General features: G+C 40.2%; 1 protein-coding gene across 1 annotated transcript in view; it reads right to left on the bottom strand.

Moving 5' to 3' along the window:
- The window catches only part of lrrc7 (leucine rich repeat containing 7), a 355766-nt gene that overhangs the window by 300190 nt on the left and 28160 nt on the right, over positions 1-27416 (bottom strand). The window lies entirely within an intron of this gene.

The raw sequence follows: 27416 nt of genomic DNA, 5'->3' as shown, positions 1-27416 counted from the left end.
ATACCGGCAAAAAATTCTGATTTTATCGTCATGCATCTAAAATACAAGCAGTCCCGCGGCGCATTTACTTGTGCAAAGCTGTTGTGGCCACGAGGTGTCGCCAAAAACAATTTCCGCTCCAACTTCAACCTAATGACAGCAGAAGTCCATTCCAGACAGTTGATAATAAATGTGTTTTTTAAACCTATTATTAGTGTTGTCCCGATACCAATATTTTACTACCGGTACAAAAATGTATTTTGATACTTTTCGACACTTTTCGGTACTTTTTTTAAATAAGGGGCACCACAAAAAATTGCGTTATTGGCTTTATTTTAACAAAAAATCTTACGGCACATTAAACATATGTTTCTTATTGCAATCGAAAAACAATTTTGTCCTTAAATAAAATAGTGAACATACGAGACTTGTCTTTTAGTAGCAAGTAAGCAAACAAAGGCTTTTAATTTGTCTGCTGACGTATGCAGTAACATATTGTGTCATTTCTCATTTTATGTTGTCAAAATTATAAAGGACAAGCTGTAAAAATTTATTATTAATCTACTTATTCATTTACTGTTAATATCTGATTATTTTCTGTTTCAACATGTTCTATCTACACTTCTGTTAAAATGTAATAATCACTTATTCTTCTGTTGTTTAATACTTTACATTAGTTTTGGATGATACCACAAATGTAGGTATCGATCCGATACCAAGTAGTTACAGGATCATACATTGGTCATATTCAAAGTCCTCATGTGTCCAGGGATGTATTTCCTGAGTTTATAAACATAATATTAATTTTTAAAAAAGGAAACAAAAATTTAGCTGTTTGGCCACAATTCCCAGCAATATGTTTGGAGGAGAAAAGGTGAAGCCTGTAATCCCAGGAACACCATATCTACCGTCAAGCATGGTGGTGGAAGTATTATGCTCTGGGCCTGTTTTGCTGCCAATGGAACTTGTGCTTTACAGAGAGTAAATGGGACAATGAAATAGGAGGATTACCTCCAAATTCTTCAGGACAACCTAAAATCATCAGCCCGGAGGTTGGGTCTTGGGCGCAGTTGGGTGTTCCAACAGGACAATGATCCCAAACACACGTCAAAAGTGGTAAAGAAATGGCGAAATCAGGCTAGAATTAAGGTATTCCCAAAGTCCTGACTTAAACGTGTGGACAATGCTGAAGAAACAAGTCCATGTCAGAAAACCAACAAATTTAGCTGAACTGCACCAATTTTGTCAGGAGGAGTGGTCAAAAACTCAACCAGAAGCTTGCCAGAAACTTGTGGATGGCTACCAAAAGCACCTTATTCCAGTGAAACTTGCCAAGGGACATGTAACCAAATATTAACATTGCTGTATATATACTTTTGACCCAGCAGATTTGGTCACATTTTCAGTAGACCCATAATAAATTCATAAAAGAACCAAAATTCATCAATGTTTTTTGTGACCAACAAGTATGTGCTCCAATCACTCTATCACAAAAAAATAAGAGTTGTAGAAATTTTTGGAAACTCAAGACAGCCATGACATTATCTTCTTTACAAGTCTATGTAAACTTTTGACCACGACTGTATATCACTAATAATGTTACTTATAACACAAAGCCGACACAAATCTATGTCTTTACGTATGTAATGTAATGCAGTATGTAATATGTAATTTCTGTTTTGAACATTTTTAAACAAATATTAAAATGGCCCCTGCATGCTCTGAATTTAGTGGAAACGAGTGTGGAAAAAGTGGCCTGCCATTGTATTATTAGCATCGACATTTCAACTTTTTCCTTGTTGCATTAAAGTTAAAGTTAAAGTCCCAACGAGAGTCACGCACACACTAGCTGTGGTGAAATTATCATCTGCATTTGACACATCCCCATGTTCACCTCCTGGGAGGTGAGGGGAGCAGTGAGCAGCAGCGGTGGCCGCGCTTGGGAATAATTTGGGGATTTAAACCCCAATTCCAACCCTTGATGCAGAGTGCCAAGCAGGGAGGCAATGGGTCCCATTTTTATAGTCTTTGGTATGACTCGGCCGGGGTTTGAACTCACGACCTTCCAGTCTCAGGCCACTGATTAAACCTCTGTGCTGATTTATTCCTCTTTTTATGTTTTTTTGTTTTTGGTAATAGTTTTTTTTAGAACGTGCCATAGGGCCGGCAAAATAAATCAGCTGTGGGCTGTACTTTAGACACCCCTGATTTATATAATTTTCAAATTTTCTCTCCCATGAGAATGCCATGTGTTACATCCCACCAGGTAGCGACAAAAAAAAATAAAAAATCTGAAAATTGTGCAATGTAGGGGTAGAGGGTGAAAGAAAGAATCAAATCTTGAAGCAACGTGAAGAAGAAAGAATAGAGTGTGTCTTGCAGAGGCCCAGGGGGTATCCTGTGTTCCCAGAATGCTTTGCTCTAACCTACTTTGGTATTTCTGTTTCTGTCTTTGTTTCTGCACTGCCCTGAGAGGGCTAGCTTCTTAGTTCACAGCATATCGAAGTTTTGTGTGTTTCTGGGGTAAAATAGAGGACTAAACGATACCATTTTAATATACGTACATGACAGCATGCATTGGCTACTGAACGTGCGTTTATAAAAGAAGAGAAACACACCACATGAGAGGGAAGCTAAACCACAATGTGTGTGTCAGTGCAACAGTAATGCATATGTGTGTGTGTGTGTGTGTGAGCTACGAATACGTGTGCGTGTGTAAATACATATTTGTGTGGGGTTATGCATGAGTTTCAGAGCTGTGCTGGCTGAGTGGGCAGCCTGACAATCAGCTCAGCAACACTCTGTTACCATGGATACTAATTAGCGCAGTGGGGAGAGGAGTGAGAAGGAGAGATGTAGGATAAGGCTTGTGAATTATTATCATCAACATGAAATGATAATGTGTTCATATAATAACAATGCTGCATGTGTAGGAGATGTGTCAGTCTGTCATTCCTCTAATGATGTTATAAACTCAAAGTTTGATATAACGTGGTTGTTGGGGTCTATAAAATACCAATCGCGTTATTCCAAAGATTGCGTTATATCAGGGGTGTCAAACTCTTTTTAGATCGGGCGCCACCTGGAGAAAAATCTACTCCAAGTGGGCCGGACTGGTAAAATCATGGCACGATAACTTAAAAATAAAGACAACTTCAGATTGTTTTCTTTGTTTACAAATGGAATAAGCACATTCTGAAAATGTACAAATCATAATGTTGTTGGGTTTTTTTTTTGCACTTACATGCTGCGGTTAATAGTATTATATCTTTGTCGTTATTTACACTTTCTGAATAAGTTATGTGATAATGTTCATCAGTCAACTGATTGCTGTTAATTTTCAATTTATCAAGATAAAAAAATAATATCAAAACCAAATTACAGGATGTTATTTATTAGTTTGCTCATTTCCCTCTACTGGTGACTAACATCATGTGGTTTACATATGTAGCATAATCTAAAAAGATAAAAAATAATTACTATTGCGACATCTAGTGGACACATTTAGAACAGCAATTTCTTTCAGTCAAAAATGTTGACTCATTTTTATACTTAGCAACTCATCCTGCGGGCCGGATAAAACCTGTTTGCGGGCCTGATCCGGCCCGCGGGCCGTACGTTTGACACCCCTGCGTTATATGGAAATCCTGATTTTTCTTTTACCATTTTCATTTAAAAAAAAAAAAAAGGTATGCGCTGTAGCTCAACTGCTTAAACCAGCTTGGGGGATAGTGCCCCCCACATGACGTGACGTGAATGGTGGATTGTGCTCTCACGTCATGAAATGGGGCGAGCACTAGGGATGTCCCGATTCAGGTTTTTGCACTTCCGATCCGATACCGATATTGTTTTTGCACTTCCGATCTGATACCGATACTGACCGATACTGGCCTATCTGAGCATGTATTAAAGTTTAAAGTTATTTAGCCTACTTAGTTGTTAGAATTATGTTGAAAAGGGTTTTAGTACTCTTGATAACAACTAGCCAGCTGAATTAGGGGAGTTTGAATAATACACAATGGTTGGTAACAAGAAACTGACCTGTTTATTCAAGGATAAACACAAAATAGACAAAATTATACATGACAAACAGAAATGGCATCATTGAACTAGGGCTGGGCGATATGGCCTTTTTTTAATATTGCAATATTTTAAGGCCATATTGTGATTCACGATTTATATGTGGATATTTTGCCTTAGCCTTGAATGAACACTTGATGCATATAATCACAGCAGTATGATGATTCTATGTGTCTACATTAAAACATTCCTCTTCATACTGCATTAATATATGCTAGTTTTAAACTTTCATGCAGAGAAGGAAATCACAACTAAAAAAAATCACAATTTTTTTCATACGGTGTTGATGTGGAAATGTTTGCCTCGGCATTTTGATGGTGTGGACGTGTGGCACCGAATGGAGATAAGCGTCTGGACAGACGTTACAATATTTGAACAATGATGACGAAAACTGTTTTCTCTGTCGTGTCTGTGTGTCGAAAATTGTTATGCGCTTATTTTTTTATTTGATTTTGTGCGTGGCATAGATTTGCCGTGCGCAGAGGACGCTTGAGCAGTGCGCAATTGCACAGGCGCGCACCTTAGAGGGAACGTTACTCGCACGGATGCGCTAGCATCACAGCTAACGTTAGCCATGCTGATACCTCTCTGCTGGGAGAGGACGTATACGTATGTGACGTATGACGTGACCGTATGTGACGTGTGTAAGAAGGTGCGCTTGCTGTCTGTGAGAGGGAGACACAAGAAAGAGTGAGAAGAGCCTGTCGTGTAATGCCAGCAGCGAAAAGAAACTGCGTGAGAATCCACAGACCTGTGGATGTGTTAAAGGTGTGCTGGAAAATGCGGAACGCAAATTAGGGAGCAGCAGAAAAGTGGAATGTATTATTTAAATCAGTGCGTTGGAAAACACGGACCTGAGTTTTTTTTAAAACTGGATCTGGATCGGCATTTTCCCATGCCTTGCCGATACACATTTTTTTGCAAATATCGGCGGCCGATCCGATCCAAATATCGGATCGGGACATCCCTAGCGAGCACTATCCCCCAATAGGTTTGGGTCGAGATTTTGTTATTTTGGTTTAGGTATTTTGTTTTTAATTCTTTCTTGTTTGGAGAATTTCCTAAAGATTTACTGTGTAATTTTATATATACGCAATAATTTGGTAAAAAAAAAACAAAACATTGCAATGGACCCTTGTGGGAAAAAATTGGGCCAAAATTCGGGGTCCATGTCACGATCTCGTTATATGGAATGTTGCTTTATATTGGACCGCCTTATATCAAACTTTTTGAGTGTATTTCAGTGATTGTTGTCAAAGCTTTATCACAATTTCGATTAATTGCTACAAAAGCGTCGCTTAGCTAATGTGTGGTACTTTGGTCGACAACATTGCTGCAGGTTTAATCCGCTTACGTTGTTTTTGATTATATTTTTTACTTCTTGAGCTTTGTTGATGAGAGAATGCATTACTGCAACATATGCAAAATGCTTTGGTTTTGCTTTGCTTTGCATCTGGGAAGTATTTTGAGACAACATTTTTCAGTGAGCACAGGAGTCAGAGTCTCCTCGCTCATCTTTGCACTGACGTATCTGACCTGATCACTGACTGCATAACAACCTGTGCGGCATTTCATGTAACCAGGTAAAGAAAGGAGCATGTGCATTAGAAATACATCTGCGTAGATAAATTATTTATGGAATATTTTTTGTGATTTAATAACATGCCTCAACACATTAGTTTTGACAGGCCTAATTTAAATAGATTTTCTTCATTTCATTAAAACATAAATGCTGGCTGTAACTTGCATTTTGGCTGGTTTAAATAAATCATCCAATTATTACAAATAGGGGTGTCAAAGTCAAGGCCCGCGGGCCGGATGAATTATCTATAGCCGGATGAATTATCTGTGGCCCACGGGATGATATTTGATTAGTATTAGAACCGGCCCGCCGGCCTCAGCCACCTGCTGCTGTTTTGCACCCTCCAATACTCGATCAGTGTTGGCGCTAGCAATTTTCAAAATGGGGTCCCATTGACCCCATCAAGTCATAAAAATGGGGTCCCACAGAAACATTTTTGGGGTCCAACTTTTTTTGTAATCCTTTTGAAAACAAATGATAAATGAAAGCATCCCTCCATCCATCCATTTTCTACCACTTGTCCCTTTCGGGGTCGCGGGGGGTGCTGGAGCCTATCTCAGTTGCATTCGTGCGGAAGGCAGGGTACACCCTGGACAAGTCGCCACCTCATCGCAAGGCTAAATGAAAGCATTATTCTGTTATATCTCACGTTTATATTGTGTTTAGGAGAAAAGTTGTCATAAACGTTACTTAATTCATTAAAAAAAAATAATACAAAAAAAAAAAAAAATTATGCATAATATTTATTCAGTTATAAACATTTATTCACTTTCTTCTTTCCTTCACGAATCTAAACTTTACCGCTGGCAGTATTTTTTTATATATATATATTATTGTAATATTTTCAGAATTTGTTTGTTCTATTTTTGGCCAATGTAAGACAAAGAAAACTAAAATTTAATTTAATTAAAATCTAAAGTTGTCTTTATTTTTTAGTTTTAATGCCATGATTTTAATAGTCAGGCCCACGTGTGCACAGATTTTCCTCCATGCGGCCCCTGAGCTAAAATGAGTTTAACACCCTTGTCCTAAACCGATGTTAATATGCGATATCGATCCAAAATCCACAAAAAAATAAGTATAATCATCCATCATAGATTTAATGAACAAGAGGCCAGAGGAGTCAGATGTCTGAAATTCTTAGATTATCATATTAAAACCTTTGTTTCTCTTTTGCTTAATAATGCAAAAAGTATCAGATTAGATCGGCTTGCACTAAAACTTCTGATACAAGCAGTCCTGCAGCACATTTACATGTACAATGCTAAACAGCCAGCTAACATCTAAAAGACCTCCAATAAGCTCACAAGGTTGGTCCTTTCTTGTATTTTAGTCATTTACAAAAGGTAAACATGGTAGGCTATAAACTACTTGGAAGTAGCAGCTACACGACAGCTAAGCACAAAATAGCACACAAGCGAGACATAAGTGTCCTTAATTAAACAATATTGCAGTATTAAATACTTATCAAATACTTAAAGTTGCATATTACTCACAGATACACTTACGAATGCAGTACACATTTCCCAAGGTAGAAGGGTATATACACATAACGTATTTTTATAATGGCTGTCAAACGATTAAAATATTTAATCACAATTAATCACATTTTGTTCGTAGTTAACTCAAAATTAATCGCAATAATCGCAGATATACATTTTCATCATTAATAAGTGTACCCTAGACAGATCATTCTCAGGGGTTGGGGGCTTCATATTGCTGCATGACAATGGTTTCATCTTCTCTATTAAATAATAAAATGTAATATTCAGCCTGCTAATAATTCTGGAATTGAGGACTCGACCAGAACATGTTATAAAGGAAATTAGACAATATTTCAGCCAGCCAGAAAAATACCCCCCACTAAACCCCATATTCCTAAACTGATGTACTAGCATTTCTTTAGGTGCAAATATCACAGAATAACATTACAAAACATCTCTGACAAAGCATGATAGTAATGTAAGACATTCTCATTTTTTTAATGTCAGGGTTTCCCCTAAATTGCCAAAATACCTGTGGCGGTGGGGGCGTGGTTAGGGAGGTGGTCGATATGATGTCATTGCATGATTTGACATGATGCATATATTCTTTAAAAATGGATGTGAATATACATTTAAAACAAATCTGTTATTAAGTATAGTATTAACATTTTTTCTCTTCCATAATATTGTTTTGTTCTATTTTTAAATTGTTGCTTCTCATTGTACAATGTACTTTTTAGAGAATTTTTTATTGGTATTTTTTTTTTAGATTTCTCCAATACTTGTAGTCACTTTTTCTATAATAAAAACGTCTGGCAATAAATCTAGCATCTATTTTTAGTTTTATTGGCGACTGTACCCGTGTTTAGAGACTCTGTTTAGATTCTGTCGCGCCACGTCCTTGACAAAAAGCACACTTGCTTCACGTTGCTGGGAGCATTTTTCTCATTAAAAGCCGCCAGTGTTATCTTAAATTGTGAAGATCACTGTTAGTGGGTATATATTAAAGTACGTCCACAGCACGGACGCGCTGCCTCCGCTCCAGACAACCCTGTGCGTATGGTTGGTGTCTGTGTATGTTAGTGTGTTATGGTTGTCATTATTCCCATGGTCTTTGAACACACCATGTCGGCGGAGAATGAACAAGTGTTGTGTGTCTCGGAGTGAAACACGGAGACAGACGTGTGAGCACGGAGGAAATACTTGCTGGAATTAGCCATAAAAGCTAAAAAGAGCATCAGACTTTTTGTTTTCTTCTGGACGCTACAATACATTACATTACTTTATTTTGTTAGGTGTGGCGGCTAATATGAAGCCCGTACATTAAGGTGAAACCCTAAACGTAGTTAAACCGAATGTATAGTGAAGGGCTTTTATTTTGAAGCCGAAAAAGTGTGTGATTGGTTTGAGAAAGTATCTTGACATGTTTTGATGTTTGCAATAAAAAGTTTCCTTTCGACGTCCTGTTTCCTTTCATTTCTGTTGAGCGTTTATGTCATTTTACTTACTGAATCAGTCACAGTAACAATCTATATGTTATGTTATCAATGTCGATTACGGCGGAAAAGAGTCCTTTCTTTTTGGGAGAACAATTTGCCTTGAAGCTGATATTTCCATAATGTACCCTTTTCTTTATCCATTTCTGCTTGCTTGTGGCTCATCAGTATAAAGTGAACTGCAGCCAAGTTCCCCCGCTACGGCACCGCAGAAGTGTCAAAAAATAAGTGCTTGCCTTAATCGCCCGTTAAAAAAATATGTGCCATTATAGAAATTTATAGTTAACGTGTTATAGCGTTAACTTTGACAGCCCTAATATATACACATTAGGCGTGTGCATTTCTATCGCAAATGGCGATCCGATATGAATCTAGATACATGGGTTACGATACAATTCACTAACAATACATTTTAAAACATTACAATTCGATGCGATACTATTCAATGCAAAAGGAATCTATCCTTCTAATCTATCTATCGATGTATCAGGTCAGAACAAAGTCATGTGTTTATTTTTTTAATAGACACACACAAAACAGACAGTTCCTGCATTAATTATAAACAAATAATAGAACTAATTAATTCAGTGCATTGCAATCCATAAACTTTAGGAAAAGAAGATGTAAACAAAACACTTTTGGAAAATCTACCAGGTAATTACTGTTGTTTGCTCAAGCAACAACAATTAAATACAGAAAAAAGCAAGCTGTGCATCAAGTGGAGAGTTGTTATAAAACCACAGTGCTTCAACTATAGTATTAGAATCTGTCAAATATCATGAACTTACCAATAAAGATGTTTAATTGGTGGACGCGTCCATAACTGACTGCAGTAGCAGCAGGTGGTTTTCACACAGTTTTATGGTGACAAGTAGTCATCATATTTACCAGAGAAACATATCACCTGATTAGGGTTGTACGTGTGACACTTACAATTAGTAGTCACAATTGTTTTGTAAAATGAATGTGTAAATAGAGTATCCTAATTTAGTTCGAGGTATTTTCATATCTAAAGTCACAGTTTAAGTGTATGTTTCCAAGCTGAATGCCACAAGACATGTTATTCCGCCACGCCAGCAGAGGGAGCACTCCTATAGGAAAGGAGGAAATGGGAGGTGCTTGTTAGTACTTCCGTGTCTCAGTCAGGTCACACCCTGAGATGACAACGCAATCAAGCACTTTGTGTCTCGTTTTTATTCCTATAAAACAGGTCGGTAAAGTGTGATAATATTAACACATTTGTCTCCAAGCAATTATAAGCGTTTCTGAAAATAGAAATATCGAAGTATGTTGTTAAAAGTGTGTATTTGTGATGAAATTTGTTATGTTCAATAAGCGATGTCTCCCTTTGTGTGCGAGCGCGTGGTTGGGCGGGAATGTCGGCGGCAGTGGAGACTTGTTAAAGATAAACTGTGATTGTTAAGAAGTATTATAGGTATAGTCAGGTAACAATGTGTGTAATTGTAATTGATTTATAATGACAAAAAAAGCGTTCAAGAAAGCAGCAATATTAATAAGAAGCAATGTCAGGATACAGTACAAAGATGTAAAATGAAGATGTTCATTAAAGGAAGATGTTCATTAAAGTAACAGTACCGTTACGTGATGTTTTTACACAAGAAATATAGTGTTGGGGTATGTAACGATCAATCCTCCATGTTTTTGTGGATTTGTTTTATAATTTCAAAAGTAAGGATGTCATTGTTTAACAATGTGAATGAAAAATGGGGAATTGAAATAACATTATCGAAACTATTTGAAAGTGATTAAAAGCACAATAGAAATGCAAATGAGAGTAAAGAAGTCAAGAAATGTTTAATAAAAAAAAGTCAGGTCACACCCTGAGATGACAACGCAATCAAGCACTTTGTGTCTCGTTTTTATTCCTATAAAACAGGACACACCACATCGAACACTGGGACCAGGCTACTCAGTGCGAGGCCTGTAACAGAATTCTGGAGGCACCGCTGGGATCGGCATCCGACAAAAGAAGATGCTGATCTCCTAATCTACGAATCCAAGGCAGACGTGACGGCAGAAGCAAGTTGAAGCAGTGTGCGACTGAGGCAGCAACAGGACCAACTCGTGTGAGAGGGACCTTCGCTGGAGGAGTGCAGCACCGCTTGCCCGAGACAACAAAGCTACAGTCTGTCGTTGAGTAACACAATCAACATGGGAGAACGTGTACGTAAAGAGCTGACGTGGGAGGTAAAGAAAATACTCCACGAGTTGACAGCACAAGAACTTTTTGAAATTATTGAGGACATCACACCGGTATCAGATGTTGATTCTTCTGGGGTAATTAAGGGTGATGAAGAGAGTTGTTTTGACTATATATGTACTTACTTAAATTGTAGGACACTACTAGAGTCAGAAGACCAAGGTATTTCATGCTTACTATCTCTAAGAGATACGATTAATGACATCAGAGCCAGTCGTTTCGCCGAAGTCCGTCACGCTAAGCAAACAGAAAGTGTTATCATTAACCCACCACCCTTACAACTGACAACTATGCAACAGGGACAGAGGGACAACAGTGATGACACATTGCCACATGTTTCCGCTGATCCACAAGCACTCGAGTACCAAATATTAATGGCCAATTATGAGTCTTTGGGGAGAAAGATATCTGAATATGAAACACAGAAGACACGCACGTATAACGCAACACATATGTACGACTCCACAAACATGCCTACTTTGACTGATACACGGCAAGCTCATACCGCCATGCACACACCCACCTCAGCTGGTACCCAAACACTACATCAAGCCGCTTCTCACGCTCGCCCTAGTAGTATGGTTCCTTTACGAGATATACCCCTACTTCAGCGTAGAGAATTTAAAATTCACGGGGGTCAGGTGGGGGACAGTGTGTCAGATATTAGCTACCATGGACTTTGTAAACAGATAGATGAGGGGCTCAAAGCAAGTTACTCTGAAGGTGAAATCATCCAGGGCATCCTCCGTATTGTCAGACCCGGACAGTTCAAAGATATGCTAGTTAACAAGGATGATTTAACATTCTGTGAACTCAGAAGCTTTTTGCGCTCCCACTTAAGTGGAAAAAGTGGAAGTGAGTTGTTCCAGGAGTTAATGAGCACCCGGCAGCTTGAGAGTGAAAGTCCCCAACAGTTCCTGTACAGGATGATTGGACTAAAACAAAAAGTGCTGTTTGCATCTAGACAAGGTAATATGGACATTGAGTATGAACCTCGTACAGTGCAGAATGTGTTTTTGCGCACTATTCTCCAGGGTCTCCTACCCAAATTTAGTGACATTCGCACCGAACTTAAACCAATGTTGTCCGACTATGCTGTGTCAGATGAAGCACTAATTCGGCATGTGAGCCAGGTGTGCAGTGAAGAGAGTGAGAGGCAGCGAAGACTTGCTCACGGATCTCGTCAAAAGGTAACACATGCTCACAGTGCCCAACTTGAGACTGATAAGGACATGGAAAAAACATTACAGCATAAGACAAAGAATAAAAGCAATGTGATAGAGGAACTTAGTTCCAAAGTTGATGCCCTGACAAAACTGGTTGAGTCTCTCACAGCTAACCAAACGTTAGAACAACCCTGTAGATGCACAAATGCCAGACCAAGGCCAAGGCAAACAGCAAGACAATATAGCTGCCCCAAGTGTGCTGAAGAAGGCACAAGCCCATGTCACCATTGTTTTCTATGTGGGGAGGTCGGGCACAGAGCTGTTGGCTGTCTCAAGAGGCCTCGTGTCCAGAGTGCTAACCAACCCCCTGCTGATGTCCACACCATAATGAACAGCAGCCCCTGGAGCCCTACAGAGGTGAAGCCACCAGGGGAGAGACCGGCACATGTAAGAAACATTGGAATGTCCTCTCTTCAGTCCAAAGATACTGAGGTGCGTGAACAAGTAGCCCAGTTAGTAGGAAAGAAATGCAGAGTCAAGTGCAACATTAACAATTTTACTATTGAATGTTTGCTTGACACAGGTGCTCAAGTGAGTCTTCTTGATCGTAAGTGGGTAAAAACTTACCTTCCCGACCATAAGCCACGCCCATTAGCAGATCTCATAGGGCGTAAACCTCTAAGTGTGCTCGCAGTGAATGGTGAGCCCTTGCCGTATGACGGTTGGGTGGGAGTGAATGTGAGTCTCCCTGATAATAGCGACCCAAACCTATCAATACAGGTACCCTTCTTAGTAAGTAGTGTGCCCATGGACCGCCCCCTTATTGGTTTTAACGTAATTGAATGCTTGATAATGGGACCGAAGGGTGAGTCTGACTTCATATCAGCCCTTGTGACCCTCCTACGTGGAGCCTTAAGCATTGAGAATGACAAAGCAATAGCACTTGTCAGTCTGATTCAGACACATGCCTCTCATGATAGTGATGTCAGACATGGTAGGCTTAAAGTGGGATTTCATGATGTTGTTATTCCAGCCGGTGCGGTCAGACAAGTAAAGTGCAGGATTCCACCTATGTTTGACACATCAAACCCCCTGGTGCTCTTTGAACCCAATGAAAATAACCCACAGTTACAGCAGCTTGATGTCGGTGACAGTCTCTTGGAGATCAACCAAGCAAAAGTACCCTGCTTGAGAATCCCCATAGGCAACCACAACAAGCATGAGGTCACATTATCCTGTAAAACAATATTAGGCAGCATTGAGCCTGTTGTCAAGATAGTATCAACTGACGAACCACAGCTGACTGAAACAAAAGTTCCTTTTGAGTCCCCAAATGCTGTGTCTCAAAACACCAAACAGGATACAAGATCTTGTGTGGTGGAGCCATGGGACCCACCTGTAAACATTGACCACCTGACAGAGGAACAACAGGAAATAGCCAAACAACTCTTGCAAGAGGAGGCAGGAGCATTTGCTCGAGATGACAATGACATGGGGTGTATCAAAAGTTTAGAAATGTCGATTGCACTTAAAGACAATACCCCTATTCAAAAATCTTATGCATCCATTCCGAAACCCTTGTACAAGGAGGTCAAGGAGTATATTGAGGATCTCCTTGCTAAAGGATGGATTGTTAAGTCTAAATCCCCCTACTCCGCACCAGTCATTTGCGTGCGTAAAAAGGATGGGACACTTAGACTATGTATTGACTATCGCCTTCTGAACCATCGCACAGTCCCTGACCGCCATCCCCTTCCCAGGATCCAAGATCTCACAGACACCCTGGGGGGGTATACTTGGTTCTCCATCTTAGATCAGGGAAAGGCATACCATCAAGGGTTTATTGCAGAAGGTTCACGTCATCTGACCGCCTTTATCACCCCATGGGGTCTATTTGAGTGGGTACGCATACCATTCGGCCTGACAAATGCGCCAGCCGCATTTCAGCGCAGTATGGAGGAAATGCTTGCACCCCTGAGGGATGAGTGTTGCATCCCGTACCTGGATGACATATTGTGTTTTGCAAAGACCTTTGAAGATCACATTGAAGTGCTCAGGAAAGTTTTGAGAGCCCTGCAGACGCATGGAGTGAAACTCAGGCCCACAAAATGTGACCTTTTTAAAAATGAAGTGCGGTACGTCGGCCGCTTGGTGTCAGCCGAAGGCGTGCGCATTGACCCCAAAGACTTGGAAGCTGTGTATGCCTTGAAGAATGACCCTCCGACTACAATCGGAGATGTAAGAAGGATTGTAGGCTTTTTGAGCTACTACAGGTCCTATATACAGGATTTCTCCAGAATGGCAAGCCCTATTTATGAACTCCTCCAACCAGGGAGAAGTTTGAGACAACCATTGCTGAATAGATCAGGGGCTCAAAAAGGAAAAGGTGCTCAATTGCCATCCAAAACCCCAATTGAATGGACCAGGACGCATCAAGAAGCCTTATGCAAGCTGATTGACCAGTTGGTAGAGCCACCTGTACTGGCATATCCTGATTTTGAACTGCCTTACATAGTCCACACAGACGCTTCTGACAAGGGACTTGGAGCGGTTCTTTATCAGAGACAGAATGGAATGCTCAGAGTGGTTGCATATGGATCAAGGACTCTCACACCAGCTGAGAAAAACTACAGACTACACTCAGGCAAGTTAGAATTCCTCGCCCTCAAATGGTCAGTCTGTGAAAAGTTTAGGGATTATTTGTATTATGCCCCACACTTTACTATCTACACTGACAATAACCCTTTAACTTATGTCATGAGCACTGCTAAATTAAATGCAGTTGGCCACAGGTGGGTGGGTGAACTGTCAGATTTTAGATTTGATATACGGTACAGACCAGGCAAAATAAATGTTGACGCTGATACACTCTCACGTTGCCCCCTAGATATCAACAAATATGTCAGTGAGTGTACACAGGAATTGACCAGGGAAGTTGTTACCACGACATGGGGAGGGTGCAGAGCAGGCGAAAGGGGAGATGTAGCCTGGATAGCTGCTTTGGCTCTGGCCCAGGGTGACCAGCTTGAACCCAAGACCAAAGAAACATTGACACCATTTAGTCTCACTGAACTCCAACAGGCCCAGCAAAGGGACCCAGTGATTGGAAATATTCTACGATTGAAAGAGTCAAACACAACACTAACTGACAGCATGAAGCAAAGTCAGCAAGGGTTAGGCAGAAAAGTAATGCATGAGTGGACAAGGCTGCAAATCGAAGATGGAATCCTCTATCGTAGAGTCGCAGAGCGACGTCAACTAGTTTTACCTGCTAGTCTCAAAGCATTGGTTCTCAAGCACTTACATGACGACATGGGTCACGTAGGAACTGAAAGAGTCCTAAGTTTAGCAAGACAGAGGTTCTATTGGCCTTACATGAGGCGAGAGATTGAGACATATGTTACCAGACAATGCCAGTGCATAAAACAAAAAAAACCTGTGACACACGTACGAGCCCCAATGAGTAGCATAACAACCAACTCTCCACTGGAGCTTGTCTCAATTGACTATTTGCATTTAGAACAGAGTAGAGGAGGCTACCAATATATCCTAGTGGTAGTTGATCACTTTACCAGATTTGCACAATGTTATGCGACCCGTAATAAGTCAGGGAAAACTGCGGCGGAGAAAATCTTTAATGATTATATCCCCAGATTTGGCTATCCCTTGAAACTGCATCATGACCAAGGGCGCGAATTTGAAAATAATTTATTCCGAACACTACAGCAACTGAGCGGAGTGGGACATTCCCGGACGACCCCATACCATCCTCAGGGTAATCCGGCCGAGCGCTTTAACCGCACAGTGCTGCAAATGTTGCGAACCCTGAGTGAGGAGAAGAAGGAAAAGTGGAAAGATTACATACCCCAGATTGTCAGTGCATACAACAGCACACGTCATGAAGCAACTGGTTACTCACCTTTCTTCTTGCTTTTCGGGCGTCATCCACGATTGCCGATAGACCTGCTCCTCAGGATGACTCACCAAGAGGAACCGCAGACAACCAAAAGGTATGCCGAGAAATGGGCAGAACGCATGACCGAAGCTTACAGGATAGCTTCAGAAAACAGCAAAAAGTCAAGTGCCCGCGGTAAGAAGTACTACGACAAGCATGCGAAAGGAGTAGTGTTGCAACCGGGAGATCGAGTGCTGGTGCGCAACCTAAGTGAAAGAGGTGGCCCTGGAAAGTTAAGGTCCTATTGGGAAAACAGCACTTATGTTGTGAAAGACCAGGTTGGTGACAATCCCGTGTACAGGGTAGTTTCGGAAAAAGATGGCAGCAAGTCACGCGTTTTGCATCGTAATTTATTGCATCTTATTAATGACCTACCTGTCAACCTACCAGTAGAGGAAGAGAGAGGAAAGAAGGTACCAGAAAGGAGACCAAGAACAACTCACATAAATATTCCACCTGATTCAAACAGTGACACAGGCTCTGATGATGATGGCAGTTCTAGCTATTATGAGCTAAGATATAACTTTTGTACAAAAGACAGACCAGAGGTGGAACCCTCCTTAGTCCCCAAAATTCAATCAGGCCCGCTGGAGCTCAGCCAAATCGCCAACCAAGGACCAACTTTGAGGAAAAGGGACTCAGGAAATAGGAGACATGCACCCATGAATGGGACAGAAGGACCAGGAAAGAGGGATCATTTACGGGACAATGATGAACATATTTTGGAGGACATCAGTGATGGGGATATAGAGGGATATGAGGGAACTAAAGGATATGAACCCAGAAATCTACCTGTCATGGAAGAGGGATGTGAACGAGAGCAGTCTTTTTTGCAAGACGAACAAGCGCAACTGAGCCCCACCCCTGATGCTGAGGTACAACCCCCAAGAAGGTCCACTAGAAATAGGCAACCGGCATCTCGATTTACTTATGATACCCTTGGTCAGCCTTCTTTTCATGTGCCCTCAGTAGTTAACAGTGCAGAGGTGTATGCAGGCCCCTCAATGGTTGCCTGGAGTATTCTAGGACACCCGTTGCTTCCCTATCCCGTGCCATCCCAATTTTTCAACCCGTCATTCTGTTCACCACACGTGTACACCATACCAACATCTCCGCACATGCCAATGTACGTCTCATAAGGCACCTACATAGATGTACAGAGTTTGTGATAGTTGTATTTTGAAGTTGTGAAATGTCGGGAGTCATTCCTTTTTTTGTTGGGGTGTGTTGTGACACTTACAATTAGTAGTCACAATTGTTTTGTAAAATGAATGTGTAAATAGAGTATCCTAATTTAGTTCGAGGTATTTTCATATCTAAAGTCACAGTTTAAGTGTATGTTTCCAAGCTGAATGCCACAAGACATGTTATTCCGCCACGCCAGCAGAGGGAGCACTCCTATAGGAAAGGAGGAAATGGGAGGTGCTTGTTAGTACTTCCGTGTCTCAGTCAGGTCACACCCTGAGATGACAACGCAATCAAGCACTTTGTGTCTCGTTTTTATTCCTATAAAACAGGTCGGTAAAGTGTGATAATATTAACACATTTGTCTCCAAGCAATTATAAGCGTTTCTGAAAATAGAAATATCGAAGTATGTTGTTAAAAGTGTGTATTTGTGATGAAATTTGTTATGTTCAATAAGCGATGTCTCCCTTTGTGTGCGAGCGCGTGGTTGGGCGGGAATGTCGGCGGCAGTGGAGACTTGTTAAAGATAAACTGTGATTGTTAAGAAGTATTATAGGTATAGTCAGGTAACAATGTGTGTAATTGTAATTGATTTATAATGACAAAAAAAAGCGTTCAAGAAAGCAGCAATATTAATAAGAAGCAATGTCAGGATACAGTACAAAGATGTAAAATGAAGATGTTCATTAAAGGAAGATGTTCATTAAAGTAACAGTACCGTTACGTGATGTTTTTACACAAGAAATATAGTGTTGGGGTATGTAACGATCAATCCTCCATGTTTTTGTGGATTTGTTTTATAATTTCAAAAGTAAGGATGTCATTGTTTAACAATGTGAATGAAAAATGGGGAATTGAAATAACATTATCGAAACTATTTGAAAGTGATTAAAAGCACAATAGAAATGCAAATGAGAGTAAAGAAGTCAAGAAATGTTTAATAAAAAAAAGTCAGGTCACACCCTGAGATGACAACGCAATCAAGCACTTTGTGTCTCGTTTTTATTCCTATAAAACAGGACACACCACATCGAACACTGGGACCAGGCTACTCAGTGCGAGGCCTGTAACAGAATGTTTAATAAAAAAAAAGTCAGGTCACACCCTGAGATGACAACGCAATCAAGCACTTTGTGTCTCGTTTTTATTCCTATAAAACAGGACACACCACATCGAACACTGGGACCAGGCTACTCAGTGCGAGGCCTGTAACATACGGTATACCGGTATTAGTATAGTACCGCGATACTAATGAATCATATTCGGTACTATACCGCCTCTGAAAAGTAACAGTACCGTGTGTCCCATAGGCAAGCACAGAAATGGCCCCAGAAGGGTGGATGCATGAATCTTTATTGTCATTGCACAAGTACAACAACATTTTGTCAAAATAAGACAAACAAACACTGTACAGGGTTACAGAACAGGAAAGTTGATGGGTCGCCACACGGCGCCCCGTAAAAGGTGGGAAAAAGGTAGACACTGGGTGAGGATAAGTAAAAAAAATCTATCTCAGACTGGGCTCCTAAGGGGGCCCAGTCCGGGGTAAGAAATACATATTACAACTTACAACTTGAGGCTTACGAGGGGTGAGGGGGTGGTCATCCGGCCCGAAGCTGCCATTCACTACGGGTGCTGCTTCGTCCATCATACCACGTGGGGTGTAGCGTCAAAGCCGTGGAATGTGGGGCGATGTATGTGTGTGTGTGGCGTGTATTCTTTGTGGATGCATAGGTGTGTGTAAGCCTGCAGCGTGTCTCTGTTCCTCGACCTTGGTGCTCTTGCAACCGCCAGTCAGTCCAAAGTCAACAACAATAGGTGTGTGTATATGAGAGATAGGAAAGGAGTTTGTTGGTGAGTGTTTGTCAAGTGCACGGTAAAAATTTCCCCTTTTCCTCTTAATGACAGCGTCTCAGTCACATTGCACCAATTTCTGAGACTTTCCGTATTCAGAGACTGGTTTTAACGCACATGAAATCCCTGTATCCAGAATAGGGGCGGTAAAAGTTAGACTTCGGTTGACTGTTCCACTGTCTTTTTTAAGCTTTGCAGCGGCACCTGAATGAACGTGATATTTAGGATGGTCAGATGGGTAAAAAAGTACGGATAGCTGCATCATTAGTCCAGAATTTTAACGGCCTGCTTGGACTGACCCAATTAGAAACAGGTACCTAAAATGTACTTGGTATACATCCCGAGTCGGGAAGACAATGTTTGTTAAATCTTTCGGTGCTGTCTGCCAGGTTGCTCTGTTGATGTCGACAGTGGCAAACATTACTCTCGTTAAACGTCATCACAGAACCCTCGCAAGATCTCCAGTCAACCAATTAATGACTTACCAACCGGACATCGACCGATCCCTACTAGATGTAGATCAACCCAGAGGCTCGCCAAGCGAAGTATTCATATCTCTAAAGTTAGAATCGGTTATCGATTTGTACAGATTATTTTTTACACCCCTAATATACATACATATATACATACACACACACATATATATATATATATATATATATATATATATACATATATACACTAGGGCTGCAACTAACGATTAATTTGATAATCGATTAATCTGTCGATTATTACTTCGATTAATCGATTAATAATCGGATAAAAGAGACAAACTACATTTCTATCCTTTCCAGTATTTTATTGGGGGAAAAACAGCATACTAGCGCCACATATGTTCTTTCAACTTGCCAAATAAAACAAGGAAAATTTTACAAAAATGCACACTTTTGAAATCTGATAAATGTATCGATAAAAAGCAGAGCCTGACGACGCATGCGCGTTTTTCACAACTCTCTCGCTCTCTTTGTCTCTGCCTCTCCCTCACGAATGCTGCTGCGCACCTTCACAATTTGTTTTGTTTTTAACCTTCTTAACCCTGAACGTACATTGAAAATACACGCAACCCTAACTCAAAATTTTACATTTGAGGCATTTAAGAAACTCCGCCCGACAGCCCCGCAAAAGAGGACATGTCCGGTGAAAAAAGGACGTATGGTCAGGACCTAGCCCGGTCGCTTTTAGCATGCTAACAGCGATCGGTTTCACCGGACGTGAAACCGATCGCTGCTAGTCCTGTTTTGCTAGCATGCTAGCAGCTAACGGGCTAGGATAGACTGACCATACGTCCTCTTTTCACCGGACATGTCCTCTTTTGCGGAGCTGTCAGGGCGGAGTTTCATTCTGATTCTGATAAATGCCTCAAATGTCCGGCATTTTGAGTATTGTTTACACAATGTGCAGTACGCTACTTAATATGTCCGTGTGGAAACTCGTTCGGTACACTTGCGCACCGAAACGAAAACCCCGTACCGAAACGGTTCGATACAAATACACGTACCGTTACACCCTTATTATTTTGATTATTGTTTCTCAGCTGTTTGTAAATGTTGCAGTTTATAAATAAAGGTTAAAAAATAAAAATAAAAAGCCTCTGCGCATGCGCATAGCATAGATCCAACGAATCGATGACTAAATTAATCGCCAACTATTTTTATAATCGATTTTAATCGATTTAATCAATTAGTTGTTGCAGCCCTAATATATATATATATATATATATATATATATATATATATATATATATATATATATATATTCATTAGGAGTATTTTATCGAACCGTTTCGGTACGGGGGTTCCGGTTCGGTGCGGAGGTGTACCGAACGAGTTTCCACACGGACATATTAAGTAGCGTACTGCACGTTGTGTAAACAATACTCAAAATGCCGGACACCTGAGGTATCCAAGAACCCCGCCCCGACAGCCCTGCAAAAGAGGACTTATTTTATTTAGCCTTTATTTAACCAGGTAAAATCCCATTATGATCAAAGATCTCTTTTCCAAGGGAGACCTGGCCAAGAGAGCAGCAGCAAGGTTACATTAAAAACCGTAAACAAATACATAAAACATCACATTTACAACATTAAAACTTGCTCACATGACAGATCTGCATACAGACAAGGTAGACTGCAATCCTTTCACAGAAGCTTTAAACTCATTCAACGTAACAAGGGTTTGAAGTTTAATATTCGATTGTAGGTTATTGAAAGCCTTCGGTGCTGAAAACCTAAATGCTTTCTTGCCCAGTTCAGTTCTTACTTTGGGGACGACAAATTGCAGAACATTCATTGAACGAAGATTGTGACTTCCTTGTTTCTTTGTTAAAAGACAAGACAGATAAGATGGAGTGATACCCAGAATGGTTTTGTAGATGCAAACATACCAATGATTGAGGCGTCGAGCACATAAAGATGTCCAGTTAACCATTGAGTATAATACGCAATGGGGAGTAAGGGGAGCGCAGTTGGTGATGAATCTCAGTGCCCCGTGCTACACACTATCCAGCTTGTGCAGACAACCAGCAGTAGCATTCATGTACAACACATCTCCATAGTCAATAACAGGTAAAAAGGTTGTTTCCACCAATTTCTGTTTCACAGTAAAAGAAAAGCAAGACTTGTTTCTATAATAAAATCCCAGTAAAAGTTTCAGTTTTTTTACAACATACTGAATGTGCTCCTTAAAACTCAAGTGGTTATCAATTACAAATCCTAAATATTTAAAAACAGATACGATCATAATTTGTTGCCCATTTCTTGTTAGAATGTTCTCACACAGTGCTGATCTTACAGTTTTTGATGTGGTAAAGAACATACACTTTGTTTTCTCTGCATTTAAAACCAGTTGAAGATAAAGTTGTTCTTGTACTCTGTCAAATGCATGTTGTAGATATTTAAAGGCCTCAGCAGGAGTGGGTGCTGTGCAGTATATGACAGTATCATCAGCATAGAAATGGAAAGTTGAGTTCGGAATATTCTGTCCAAGATTATTTATGTAAATAGTGAATAATAAAGGGCCCAACACAGAACCTTGAGGGACACCCTTTTTCACTTGCAGTACGTCTGAGGAGGAACCTTCTATCTGAACAGCCTGAGTTCTACTTGTGAGGTAATTTGCAAACCATCCAACTGCTTGCTGAGAAAAACCAATAGCTGAAAGACGTTTGATTAAAATTACATGATCAACAGTATCAAATGCCTTTGAAAAGTCAATAAAGAGGGACAGACAGCACTGTTTCTTGTCAAGAGCTTCAGGCACGCCCGGCGAAAAAAGGACGCACGGCCAGTCTATCCCAGCCCGTTAGCCGCCAGCATGCTAGCAAAAGAGGACATGTCCGGCGAAACCGGGCTAGGTCCTGACCACACGTCCTCCCCCCACCGGACATGCCCTCCCCCACGGGGCCGCCCGAGCGGTGCCCCCCAAATGCCCCAAATGGCCGGTACCCCGAGCTATGGTTGCGTGTATTAACAATGTACGTTCAGAGTTAAGAAAGTTAAAAACAAAACAAATTGTGAATGTGCGCAGCAGCATTCGTGAGGGAGGTGTAGAGACAGAGAGAGCGCGAGCGAGAGAGTTGTGCATGCTTTTTATCCATAGATTCATCAGATTTAATTATTTATTATCTATAGCAGGGGTGTCAAAAGTGTGCCCCGGAGGCTATTTGCAGCCCACAGCTATTGTTTTAAAGGCCCACGGCACATTATTATTATACTATTAAAATAAACAAAAACATAACAAAAGTGAAATAAAAGTTTAAAGGTTAAATGTAATTTAGAAAAAGTTGCAATGTTGACTAATAAAACAAAGCTGTTTTTTTTCCTTTCAAACTGTCATTGCTCAAAACATAATATTGAATCAAAATCAATGTTATTATGAATTATTGACCTATCCAAGGTTCCGATTACTTCACATCAAATATTCCACTAAAAAAAAAAAATTTTTAGTGGAAGATTTTGCAAATTTGGTAAATAAATAACCAAAACATTTATATTTTGTTGTTTTCTTACTGTACCGAAAATGAACCGAACTGTGACCTCTAAACCGAGGGACGTACCGAACCAAAATTTTTGTGTACCGTTACACCCCTAATATATATATATATATATATATATATATATATATATATATATATATATATATATATATATATATATGCATATACACATATATACACATACACACACACATATATATATATACATATACATATATACATACCCATATATACCCATATACTGCAGGATGAATTTGAGGAACAAAAATAGACAATTAAGAGTGAAAAGCCAATTATATTTTTGCTCCAATACAAAACATTCTAACTTGGATTGTTTCCCTGGCGTCGAGACTCTCTGGAAGGACAGTGCGGTGAAGACACAACAAACTCCTTTGTTGTCTCTCATGGACACACACCTGTTGTTGGCTTTGGACTGACTGGCGGTTGAGAGAGCACCAAGGTCGCGGAACAGAGACACGCTGCAGGCTTACACACACTTATGCATCTACAAAAAATACACGCCACACACACACACACATGGACGAAGCAGCACCCGTAGTGGCTGGCAGCTTTGGGCCGAATGCCCACCCCCTCACCCCTCGTTGTAAGTTTTGAGTTGTATTTTGACTAGGGCCCCCTTGGGAGCCCAGTCTGAGATTGATTTTTTTTACTCATCCTCCCATAGCGTCTACCTTTTTCCCATCTTTTATGGGGCGCTTTGTGGCGACTCATCAGCGTTCCTGTTCTGTAACCCTGTACAGTGTTTGTTTGTCTAATCTTGAATGGGTGTGTGCTGAAAACACAATGTTGTTGTACTTGTGCAACAACAATAAAAACCCACCTACCCATCAATACACACACACACACACATATATACACACACACACATTTATATATACATACAAATTTCACTTAATTGTTTTGTTTCAGTTTAAAAAATGAATTATTAAAAAACGTTTTTTGTGTTGGTTTCAAATGAAAAAGCAAATGAACGAATGAAGAATTAAGATCAAAAATTACAATTATTGTTTTTTACTGTTACTGCCCACATTTTAGTTTTTATCCTTTTTTAAAAATATATAATCATGTATGTACAGTACAGGCCAAAAGTTTGGACACACCTTCTGATTTCAATGTGTTTTCTTTATTTTCATGACTATTTACATTGTAGATTGTCACTGAAGGCATCAAAACTATGACACCTAAATGGTAAATGGGTTGCACTTGTATAGCGTGTTTCTACCTTCAAGGTACTCAAAGCATTTTAACACTATTTCCACATTCACCCATTCACACACTGATGGCGGGAGCTGCCATGCAAGGCACGACCCATCAGGAGCAAGGGCAAAGTGTCTTGCTCAAGGACACAACGGACGTGACGAGGTTGGTCGAAGGTGGGGATTGAACCAGGAACCCTCAGGTTGCTCTCCCAACTGCGCCACGCCGTCCCCATAGTTTTCAGGTGACTACCTCTTGAAGCTCATCGAGAGAATGCAAAACAGTAATCAGAGCAAAGGGTGGATATTTTGAAGGAACTAGAATATATGATATGTTTTCAGTTATTTCACCTTTTTTTGTTAAGTACCTAACTCCACATGTGTTCATTCATAGTTTTGATGCCTTCAGTGACAATCAATAGTCATGAAAATAAAGAAAACACATTGAATGAGAAGGTGAGTCCAAACTTGTGGCCTGTACTGTACATCTATATCAAGTTGATGTTGCTATGAATTTCTTTTGAAGATTAATAAAGTATCTATTTCTATGTTAATTATATATTGACAGGCGTGCAGCACTGTATCAATCATTCGGTTTTTCCAAAAACAATAATGCTTTGTCTTAATTGAAGCTGTCCAATAGATATTCAACTTAAATAAGCTAAATATTACAACCAACATGTGTATTGATGAATCACTACCTCTCTGACAGTGTCTGAGCAATATTGCTTTTGTTAAAAACCCAAAACCAATGAAGTTGGAACGTTGTGTAATTCGTAAATAAAAACAGAATACAATGATCTGCAAATCCTTTCCTTTTAACAACATTTTTTAAACGTTTGGGAACTGAGGAGACCAATTTTGAAGCTTTCAGGTAGAATTATTTCCCATTCTTGCTTGATGTACAGCTTAAGTTGTTCAACAGTCTGGGGTCTCCGTTGTGGTATTCTAGGCTTCATATTGCGCCACACATTTTCAATGGGGGACAGGTCCGGACTACAGGCAGGCCAGTCTAGTACCTGCACTCTTTTACTACAAAGCCACACTGTTGTAACACGTGGCCTGGCATTGTCTTGCTGAAATAAGCCAGGGCGTCCATGATAACGTTGCTTGGATGGCAACCTATGTTGTTCCAAAACCTGTATGTACCTTTCAGCATTAATGGTGCATTCACATATGTGTACGTTACCAATGCCTTGGGCACTAATACACCTCATACTAGGGCTGGGCGATATATCGATATACTCGATATATCGCAGGTTTGTCTCTGTGCGATATAGAAAATGACTATATCGTGATATTCGAGTATACGTTCTCACGCAGTTGCTTTTAGTTGTGGGCATTACACTGCATGCGTTTCCCACTCTTTCTTGTCTCTCCTTCTCACAGAGACGTAAAACAAGCGCACCTTCTAACGTACAGTGCGTCACGTGTGCAAAGTCACACGCTCCCGCGGAGCAGAGAGGTAGCGACATGGTAACTTTAGCTGTGATGCTAACGGTGCGGGTGCTAATACGAGAGAGAGAAGGTGCGAATCTGGTAACAAATGGAGGAAGAATTAATTCCCAAGAAAAACAGCATGGGGTGCATCGTCTGGCGGTGGTTTGGCTTCAAGCAGGAATATGTTAAACATTTATGCGGCAAAAGCGTTGCTACAAAAAGTAGCACCACTGCTAATGTAGCATCATTTGAAAAGTCACCCGCTAGAGAATGAGGAGTGCTTGAAACTGTGCATGTCAACATCTCCGGCCGGTGCCACACCCACAAAGTGCCGAAGCAACTATTTCCAGATCAACACCGTATGAAAGAAAAAATCAACAACAGAAGGAGATAACGTCTGCAGGAACCTACCACATAGCGAAGGACATACACTATTTGATTTCCTATTATGCAGCTAATTTTTATTTGACAGTTATTGAAATATCTTGTGTGACATCATGCACAAAAGTGCAATTTATTTGTTTTTAACTATTGTAGTGGCGTTCTGTACAAAAAGTACGCTTTAATTTTGTGTTGTTTTGAAAAGTCATCTTGGTGACATCATGCACAAAAGTGCACTTATAGCTTGTTTTAAAATGTCTCCAACAATCTTGCACTTTCTGTTTTGGAAATGACATGAATGTTTGTGCCACTGCTTAATAACTGTTTAATAAATACAGTTTTGGTAAATTTACTTAGTTGTGATTTCCCTCTCTGCATGAAAGTTTAAAATGAGCATATATTAATGCAGTATAAACAAGAATGTTTTAATATAGACACATAGAATCATCATACTGCTGTGATTATATGCATCAAGTGTTAATTCAAGGCTAAGGCAAAATATCGAGATATATATCGTGTATCGTGACATGGCCTAAAAATATCGAGATATTAATAAAAGGCCATATCACCCAGCCCTACACCATACCATCACAGATGCTGGCTTTTGAACTTTGCGCCTATAACAAACCGGATGGTTCTTTTCCTCTTTGGTCCGGAGGACACGACATCCACAGTTTCCAAAAACAATTTGAAATGTGTACTCTTCAGACCACAGAACACTTTTCCACTTTGCATCAGTCCATCTTAGATGAGCTCGGGCCCAGCGAAGCCAGCAGCGTTTCTGGGTGTTGTTGATAAATGGCTTTTGCTTTGAATACTAGAGTTTAACTTGCACTTACAGATGTAGCGACGAACTGTAGTTACTGACAGTGGTTTTCTGAAGTGTTCCTCAGCCCATGGGTGATATCCTTTACACACTGATGTCGTTTTTTGATGCAGTACCACCTGAGGAATCGAAGGTCTGTAATATCATCGCTTGCGTGCAGTGATTTCTCCAGATTCTCTGAACCTTTTCATATTACAGACCGTAGATGGTGAAATCCCTCAATTCCTTGCAATAGCTCGTTGAGAAATGTTGTTCTTAAACTGTTCGACAATTTGCTGACGCATTTGTTCACAAAATAGTGACCCTTGCCCCAACCTTGTTTGTGAATGACTGAACATTTCATGGAAGCTGCTTTTATACCCAATCAAGGCACATTTGCAACGATTGTATTCTGTTTTTATTTATGATTTACACAACGTGCCAACTTCACTGGTTGTGGGTTTTGTAAATATAGACTTTGAATGTGTACTTACTGTAGCTCCTGTGTTGAGCCTTATGAGATTATACAAGCACACGTGTAGTCAGTATAATAAGAACTGGTTGTTTGTTGTGTATG

This window comes from Nerophis lumbriciformis, linkage group LG14 (genome assembly GCF_033978685.3).
Source record: "Nerophis lumbriciformis linkage group LG14, RoL_Nlum_v2.1, whole genome shotgun sequence".
Taxonomy (NCBI): domain Eukaryota; kingdom Metazoa; phylum Chordata; class Actinopteri; order Syngnathiformes; family Syngnathidae; genus Nerophis; species Nerophis lumbriciformis.
The sequence above is the reverse complement of the archived record's forward strand: the minus strand, read 5'-3'. Positions and strand labels throughout refer to the sequence as shown.